This window comes from Juglans regia, chromosome 8 (assembly GCF_001411555.2).
Source record: "Juglans regia cultivar Chandler chromosome 8, Walnut 2.0, whole genome shotgun sequence".
Taxonomy (NCBI): domain Eukaryota; kingdom Viridiplantae; phylum Streptophyta; class Magnoliopsida; order Fagales; family Juglandaceae; genus Juglans; species Juglans regia.
Window position 1 is genome coordinate 24,993,416 of NC_049908.1, and position 9,240 is coordinate 25,002,655.

The 9,240-nt window shown below is 36.3% G+C and overlaps 1 protein-coding gene across 12 annotated transcripts in view; it reads right to left on the bottom strand.

Moving 5' to 3' along the window:
• Positions 1-9,240, bottom strand: part of LOC108993538 (protein RTE1-HOMOLOG) — a 24,216-nt gene that overhangs the window by 12,732 nt on the left and 2,244 nt on the right. The gene's annotated exons all lie outside the window — the stretch shown is intronic.

Sequence of the window (9,240 nt, forward strand, 5' to 3'; positions counted from 1 at the left end):
TTTGAGGTGTATCTATGTATATTTAATGCTACATCATAGAATAATGGGATGATGAATAGCATTACTCTTTTTCTTAAAAAAAATATATTCATCATCCTAATTTTTATCATTCTCCCATCATCCTATGATGTGGCATTAAATGATAAGTTCACAAGTAAAATATAATAAATAATTTTCAATCATTTAATGTCATATCATAGAATGATGGGAGGATGATGGAAGTTAGGATGATGAGTAGCATTATTCTTTTTTTTATACTAGTAATAGAGTTACGTCAAGGCACGTTTGCCTAGTTTAGATTTTTTACAAAAATTATATGATTTTTTATTAATTCTTTTAAGTTAAATATTCTTTTATGCATTTTAAAATAAAGATTTGTAATTATTTTGAATGTGGGTATTAACAGGTTTGCAGAATTGTATATATGAATGATAGTGAAAATATAATTAATTTCACCTTATAGATCATATCAAGGATTAATATATTTATTGAGAAGTGTTACAACTACGAATAGATTTCACAAAAATAAATATGTAAATTGATATATATGATTTTATATAATATATTAAATGATATATTTTATGATAAAAATAATTTTACAATCTAACATATCATATCAAGTTACGTCTATTTTAAATGAAATTTCTTTACGGTTAAAACATTAATTTCTAAGTTTGCTTTTTACCAATGGCCACTAACGTATATTTTGTATTAAAAAAAAGATAATGAGTGCTTAATAAGGTAAAAGCAGAAGAGGAACTTTCTTTAGTGAATATATTTTTTTGGAGGGTGAACTTTTGGAAAAAATGAAACACCAAACCTTACGGATTTTACAACATTACCCTTAATTTTACTATTTTATTAATTTTAAGTATAACCTTTAATATTCCTAGCCATTGCTTTGTTACATAAGGGAAATATCTTCCCAAGTTTAATCCCCATCGTCCATTTTTGCTTCTAGAGTCTCAAAAGTCACTTAAGTCTTCAAGTCTACCCCTCTTCTCTCTCGCTTTTTCCTTCTTCTCCTTCAACGCTAACCCTCACCATTTTTCCAACATCTCTCTCTCTCTCTACCTCCCTCTCCTTACAAAAAGCTTGACTACATCACTCAATTCTCCACGAAGACCAACCGAAAGCCTGCAGAAATTCAAAGAAAATAGTCTCTAATTTCAACATAGACGACAAAAATGACAGCCATTGCGTTTGGGTCTAAAGATGTCTAATGTCTTAGATCTACACATATTACCTATGGTTTTTCAATTTGGTTTGTTTTGGTGTACATCAGTATGTTAGTGTAAATGGGTAATGATATATATAGTCAGTTTATACAAATTTGAAGGGATTTTGTTTGGATCTGGAGTCCTCAAAACGAAATTTTTTTTTTATTTCCTTTCATCTCTCCCTCTCTTTGTGTCGGTTTTTTTATTAGAAATTTTCTTTGTGAATCCTTAGAAATTTGAAGAGATTTGTTTGGTACAAATCCGAGTGGTATTTTTTGTAATGGTGTGAGAAAAATTGGACTGATATTTTTTGTAATGGTTTTCTTGAAGACCAACGTCAACCAAAGAGACTTGTTTATAAATCGTGTTTAAACGGGTCAACCATTTTGATCCGAACCCGTCAACATCAAACTCAAATCTGTTAATTTCGTGTTGTATTCGTGTTGGATTTATGGATCGTGTCACATATTGCCACCCCTAGTTCTAACTCCAAAGAACACATGAGCTATGTTGACTTACGTACACTTCTACTTAACCAAATGATCAAGTACCGCGCCACGTATCATCTCCTCTTTCTATAGAGGATAGATAAAGAAAAAGAAAATATATAGTGATCGTGAGTAAAACCTTGACCCTTCTACTTGACTAAGGCATGATTTGGATAACATCTTTCCATTCATCTCATCTCAACTCAATATCTAAACTCCACAAATACAAATAGTTTTCAATTTCAAATTTTTAATATTTTCATCTAATCATTACAACTTTCTCAAACATCCAAACAAAACACAACTAAGGCTTGATTTGGATAATAAGTCAAATCACTTTCCAATTTTATTATTGTTGGATTGTAATATTAGTATTTTTCAATATGCTTATGTCTTTATTATTAGGATTGTAATTCTGAACCTATACTCATATTTGTTAATATTGAGATTGTAATATTAATTTTATTATAAGTTAAAATCTGAAAAATATTGATATTTTTTTATTCGTGAATAGTCTAATTGTTTTTTTAGATATTGTGGCTACTAATTAGTACATATTTTAATTTTTATGTGAAATTTTGTTAATCAGATCAAATGGGTTATGTAAATTAATTCAACCTATTTACATGAAACGGATTGAAATGAGTCATGTCATGTTGATTAGTTTCTAATTAATTATTAAACGGATCAAAATGGGTAACATGAAATGACCCATTATTTAAATGGGTTATGTTAGGATTTGAAGATCTGACACGTTTAACTTAATGGATTGTGTTCGGATTGTGCCATATAGTCGAATATCCATGACTTGACACGACCCACAAACACGAATTGCTACCTCTAATTAGAACCCATAAATAAGTAGAATGAAATGAAATAAATAATCGCGAGCCTAGAATGAAGAATATGACTCAAAAGCTTTACATTATCAATACTCACTTCCCTCCTGTCTGTTTAGAGCATCCACATTTGGCTCCTCAAACCACAATTTTTTCTAAATTTTAGGGTTTACATTTGGAAAAAATCTCAAATGCATGTTCCATCCGCCTCCCCAAACAATGGCTCCCAATACATCCCCAATCCACATTTCGGTTCATCACTCCCGCGCAACTTCTCTCTTCGTGTCTTACTTGCTATCGATCACCATTCACATCCCCCTCAGGCAGCCCCTCCGATCATCGTCTCTGCACCTCCGACATGCACACACCCACACACACCTCTCTCTCTCACACACACACACACATCAGAATGCTATGTGCCAATTATATATTTGTTCACCCATATTGGTTCATTGCTCTGGTATTCCTTGTGATTTACATTACTTTGTTATATACTCGAATGGGTCTCTGATATATAGCTCTAGTATTCTATGTGATTTACTCGAATGGGTCTTTGATTATTCCTTGTGGTTTACATTTGGGCCTTTGATTTTGGAAATGTGGCTGTGAATTTGGAATTTTTCATTTCTGCAGTATTGGGGCTCTGATTTACATGTTACTCAGATGATTCTCTGATTTTATTTTTTAGGGTTTTACATTTAAGTCTAAAATTTTGTTACCATAGATGTGATTTCTAGGCTGTGATTTACATTTTCTTACATTTGGAGTCTCTAATTTACATGTTAGGATAGCTGTGAATTCAGAACTTGTCAAAATCAACAACATTGGGGATGTACATGTTTTCATTTGGGTCTCTCATTCGATTATTCCTTGTGATTTACATTTGGGTCTCTAATTTACATGTTACTATAGCTATGAATTATGAATTTGGAACTTCTCATTTCTACAACACTGGGGATTTACATGTTTTCATTTAGGTAGATGATTCGATTATTTCCAGGTATTTACTTTTAGGTCTTAAATTTACATGTTACTATAGCTATAAATTTTGACAAAGTCTTTTCTACAGCATTGGGGCTATGATCTACCATTATGATGGCTATGATTGGGGTTTTGTGTAATTTTAAGATTTTGTGGTTATCGTTGGGGTTGTATATGTATGTGCAGGGGCTATGATGATGGTAGGATTGTTTGGTATACTCGAGCATAATATTAGCAACTGTAGTGAATGCTTATTGATCGGTATGGTAGGGTAACCTGGATGACTATCTTTATTGTGGAATTTTCACAAAGGCAACTAGGATTTGCAGTCATCCTATCTTGTGCCCTTTGCTATGCTTGTAATTGTATCATTCTAAACTTTTGTAAATATAAGCTATGGTTATGTTATTTGGTTTTGTGCTATCTTGTGCCTTCTTGGCTTAATTGGTTGGGTGTGCATGAAGGCTTGGCCCTTATTGGTTCATGTGACACATGTTTTCTGCTTTGACTTGTGCCTTTTAAATTGTTTTGAAGTTTGGTTTTGTGATTTCTTGGCAGTGCTTGGTTGGTTGTGCTACAAATGGTCTTGGCCCTTGTTGGTTTATGTGGCAGTCAGATGTCATTGGTTTTGGCAGCAACTTTGGTTGAAGAGCCGGATGTGGATGCTCTTAGTTGATGAGGTGGGGAAGAAAACTTGATGCTCAATGTTGTGCCTTCTTTTTTGTGACATTATTCTAAATTACTTTTGTATTGGATTGTGTCTTAGTTAGACTGCATCTTCTTTTAAGGATATTACATAGATTTAGTTGCAGACTTCATGTATCAAACAAAATATGAATTTGTCTATTTGAAAATAACTGAACCACACCTAGCTTGCATATCAACTATATTTTGTGTTATTATTTTGATTATTTCTATCTTTTTTTCATATGTGTTTATTAGGAGATTATTTTGTACTCTCTTCTGGTGGTTTTCCTTTAGTTAACTAGGCTCTCATCATCACATCACGAAACCTCATGCACGGATGGTTTATGAGGTTCCGGGAGAGCCAAAACAAATTTGGAAGCATCACTAAAAACCACAAACGGTTTATGAGGTTCCAGGAGCGCCAAAACAGGTGCTGTAGTTAACCTCTTCTTCAACTCCTGCTTTAACTACAGCACCTGTTTTGGCGCACCCAGAACCTCATAAACTGTTTGTAGTTTTTAGTTATGCTTCCAAATTTGGTTTGGGATGTGTTCTTATGCAGGAAGGAAGAGTTGTGGCGTATGCATCCCACCAATTGAAAGATCATAAAAAAATTATCCCACTCATGATTTGGAATTAGAAGCTGTGGTTTTCACTCTCAAGATTTGGCGGTACTATTTATATGGGGAGGCTTGTGAAATTTACATTGATCATAAAAGTCTTAAACATCTTTTCTCGCAGAAAAATCTTAATATGAGATAGAGGAGATGGTTAGAATTAATCAGTGATTATCAGTGTGAAATTAAGTATCATCCTGGAAAAGCAAATCTGGTTGCAGATGCACTTAGTCGGAAGTCTTATTCGGTTGATGAGGTTGAGTCACCAGGGTTAGACTCTCTTCTTTTTGGCATGAGGAGACTGCTTGTTGAAAGTTCACAGCAGGAAGAGATGTTGATTGCAATACATGATATCCAGGTTCTTGATTCTGAGGAGTTAAAACTCTGCAGGAAAATGACCCTAAGTTGTTAGATATTAAAGAAAGAATCAAGAAGTCGCAAGGACCCGCACATTTCAGTCTAAGCAGAGAATATATTCTTTTATTCCGAAATCTTAGGGTGATTCCTACAGATTCAGAATTTTGAGGCCCATGCAGCTCCTTATTCTGTTCATCCTGGAAGTACAAAGATGTACCAAGACTTGAAGAAAAGTTTTGGGTGGGAAGGAATGAAGAGAGACATTGCTTTGTTTATTGCTAAATGTACAACTTGTCGGCAGGTTAAAGCTGAGCATCAGAGGCCTGCTGGCTATCTTCAACCACTCCCTATTCCCAAGTGAAAATGGGATGACATCGCAATGGACTTTGTAATAGGACTACCAAGGATGCCTAGTGGGAAGAATTCAATTTGGGTAATTATTGATCGTCTGACCAAGAGTGCCCATTTCTTACATATTTCTAACACTGATACTTTGGGAAGTATGACTCGGTTATATGTCAAGGAAATTGTGCGTCTTCATAGAATCCCTAAGAGTATAGTGTCAGATAGGGACCCACGATTCACATCTCACTTTTGAAAAAGTTTGCAAACAGCTTTGGGCACCAAGTTGAAATTCAGCAGTGCTTATCATCCTCAAACTGACGGCCAATCAGAACGCACTATTCAAACCCTTGAGGATATGTTGCGAGCCTGTGTTTCGGATTTTAAGGGAAATTGGGAAAATCATCTGTCGCTTATAGAGTTTGCTTATAACAACATTTTCAAGCGACTATTCAAATGGCCCCTTATGAAGCTCTTTATGGGAGGAAATGCAGATCTCCTTTATGTTGGGATGAAGTTGGTGAAGGTAATCTACTTGGACCAAAAATTGTTCAGGAAATGAGGAATTAGGTTCAAGTTATAAGAGACAAGATGGCAGCTGCACAGAGTCATCAGAAAAGTTATTCGGACACGAGGATAAGAGATCTATTATTTGAGGAAGGTGATTGGGTTTATCTCAAAGTTTCTCCAATGAAAGGCGTTAAGCGTTTTGGTAAAAATGGGAAACTTAGCCTGAGGTATGTTGGTCCTTTTCAAATTCTGGAGAATGTTGGACCCGTTGCTTACCGTATTGCCTTGCCGAAATATTTTGGAGAGATTCATGATGTTTTTCATGTGTCGTCATTGAAGAAGAGCTTTGGACAACAAGAGCCACGTTTTGTTGACCCCAGAAGCATTCAACTCCGGCCTGATCTCACGTATGAAGTTGATCCAACTCAGATCTTGGACAGAAAGGAACAACAATTGAGATCCAAGACGATACCTTTAGTTATGGTATCTTGGGGAGATCCTTTGTTAAGGATTTCACGTGGGAGAGAGAGGCAGATATGAGAAAGTTCTACCCTTATTTGTTTGGGTAGTTTTGAATGTTTGTTTTCTTTCTCAAGCTTGTGATGAGCTTTGTAATGTATCTTGTTTTGGTTTCTATAAAGGGACTTGGTAATTTCGAGGACGAAATTTCTTTTAAGGGGGGGAGGTTGTGAGATTTCTAATTCTTGCTTGTGTTTTAAACCCATATTTTTTTTAATTGAGGTGTTATTTTTGTTCTTTTAATTAAATGTGTTATTTTATTATTATAATTTATTTTGGCATGCTTTTATTTTGGGTTTTTATATCCTTAATATTTATTTATTTATTTTTGTGTAATTATTTGTAGTGTTTCTATTTTGGGCTTTTTAATTTTAATTACTGTGTTTTTATTTTAGCTGGGCCGTGTGTGTGTATGTGTGTGTTTAATTTAGATCCAGCCCGTTCGATTTTAACCCAACCCAGCCTAGCCCAGCCCAACCCGAATACCTATCCCAGCCCGTGCGGTTTGCAACCCAACCCCTCATTTTACTCAAACGGCGCCGTTTTGGTCAAGGGTGCTAGGGCTTCATCTCTTCTTCTCCTTTGCGCCACACACCTCTTCTTCTTCTTCCTTCCTCTTTTTTTTTTTTTTTCTTCTTCTTCTTCTACCTTCTGATTTCTTCTCCTTCTAGCAAACTGCCGAATCATTTTTCTCCTCCTCCAATCAAAACATTACCAAGTATTGCAGCCTATGTCGCGGCCACCACCTCCTTTTCTCCACCTCATGATGGCTCGGTGTCGTTCGGTGGAGGCTCCGAAAAAGCTCACTGTCGAGCTGCCATTGCTCACGGCCACCACCACCTTCCACCATTCCCTTAAGTAGCTCTGTGTTGGCTGGTGGAGCACTCTGTGATGTGCTGTCCAGCTGCCGTGCCACGCGTCCACACAAAATTCTTCTTCTCTTCCATGGCTTGTTGCCGTTTTTGTGCCTTTCAATCGTGCGACACACAGCTCCTCAAAACCGCCTTGCTTAGTCTATATAATGTCCTCGGTTTTCCTTAGTTTTGAGGGCTTCCTATTTCCTTCTCCTCCTTTTCTTGTTTAAAGCTTTTTCATCTATAAATTTTAGTTTATTGCATTGTGAATTTTGGTGGTTAAATCTGAAAGTTTGAGGAGTTGTGCCGTGCTTGGTTTTGTTCTAAAATTGAGGGAAAATCAATCGGTTTGTGTTTGTTGTTGTCGTGTGATAAAACCAATTTTTTGGGCACTGTTCCACCGTGTGTCGCCGCCTTGAACAATGCCCTTTCGCTTGATCTTTCAAATTATTCTCAAACTTCATGTATATGTAATTTCCCAATTTTATAATATAATTGTTGTAATTGTATTTTGAAAACTGTGGTTTCTGTTGCACTGTTGATTGTACTGATTTGTTGGATTTAGGCCTTGGGCCGTTGAAGCGTTGGGTTAAAATTGTAAATTGGAATTGTTGGAAATTGGGCCTTGGGCCGTTAAAATGTTGGATTGTGTTTATGTTTGGAATTGGTGTTGGGCCTTGGGCCGGATTGGAGGACGAGATACGCGTGTAGCATGTGAACCTATATTTCTGTATTTATTGAGATTTTGTAAAAAAAATATTTAAATGTGTATTCCAATAAATTGTAAATTGTATATTTATCGCTTTATAAAATTTAGCGGTCATGTCGCGTTGTCTATTGGAAATTGAGATTGTTGGTATTAATTGTGTGGGTGCGTGTGTATCACGACCCCAAGTCGAGATGGGACATTATCTCGGTGGAGCTCCTCTGGTCACTCGAGAGCGTAACAGACTGACGTGACGTCCCCTGAGTTGTCGCAGGGTGATGACAGGAACGGATGAGACGGTAACACTCTCGTACCGATTTCGTGACCTTTGGCTAGCGAGGTTAGAGGATGCTTGGCCATGTACGCGCTGAGCGCAGAACTGGGCATCACTCGTTACTAAGTCTCATGCACGGATGTTACCCGTGATGTGACGATGAGATCCAGGTCGTGCGGACGATCCATAGGGGAGACTGTGGCGCATGCTTATTAATTAATGGTTGTAATTAGACCAAAAATGATATTTTTGGCGTGAGTTGTAAAAAGAGTATTTTGGAAAAAAGAAAATGAGATGTTGTTTTGCATATTATGTCCGTATGGGAACGCGTGTTATTTTGATTAATTACTTGTTGAGATGTCATAATCTCATTGTGGTGTTTTACCCTACTGTTCCGTCTTATGGTGCTGTAGAGTCTGACACAGAGCCTGAGTTTGAGTCTGAGAGATCAGCTCCGCCAGAGGTTTGACTTGCTGAGTTACTGTTTAGTTTTATGAGATTTTTTTCCTTTATGTTATTTCCTTTTTTAATTTATCTGTCGGATGACTGTTTAATCCTTGTAAAGTTACTTTTCTGTTTTTGAACAATTCTGGTACTTAATAAAGAAAGACCTTTTTTATTTCTCTGCTGCGAATATTATTTTGTACACTTATTTCATGTTGTACACACCCTGAGTATTGGTCGTTGGAGTGCGTGATCCATGAGGTCATCATCCATGTGTCATGAACTCCACTAAAATAACACGTAGGGGTCAAGGGTGCCACACGACCCATACGAAATCTCCTTCAAAATATATTCGAGGGATATCCTGGTACATCTGCAAAATAGTCACAAAATAGTTGTTCG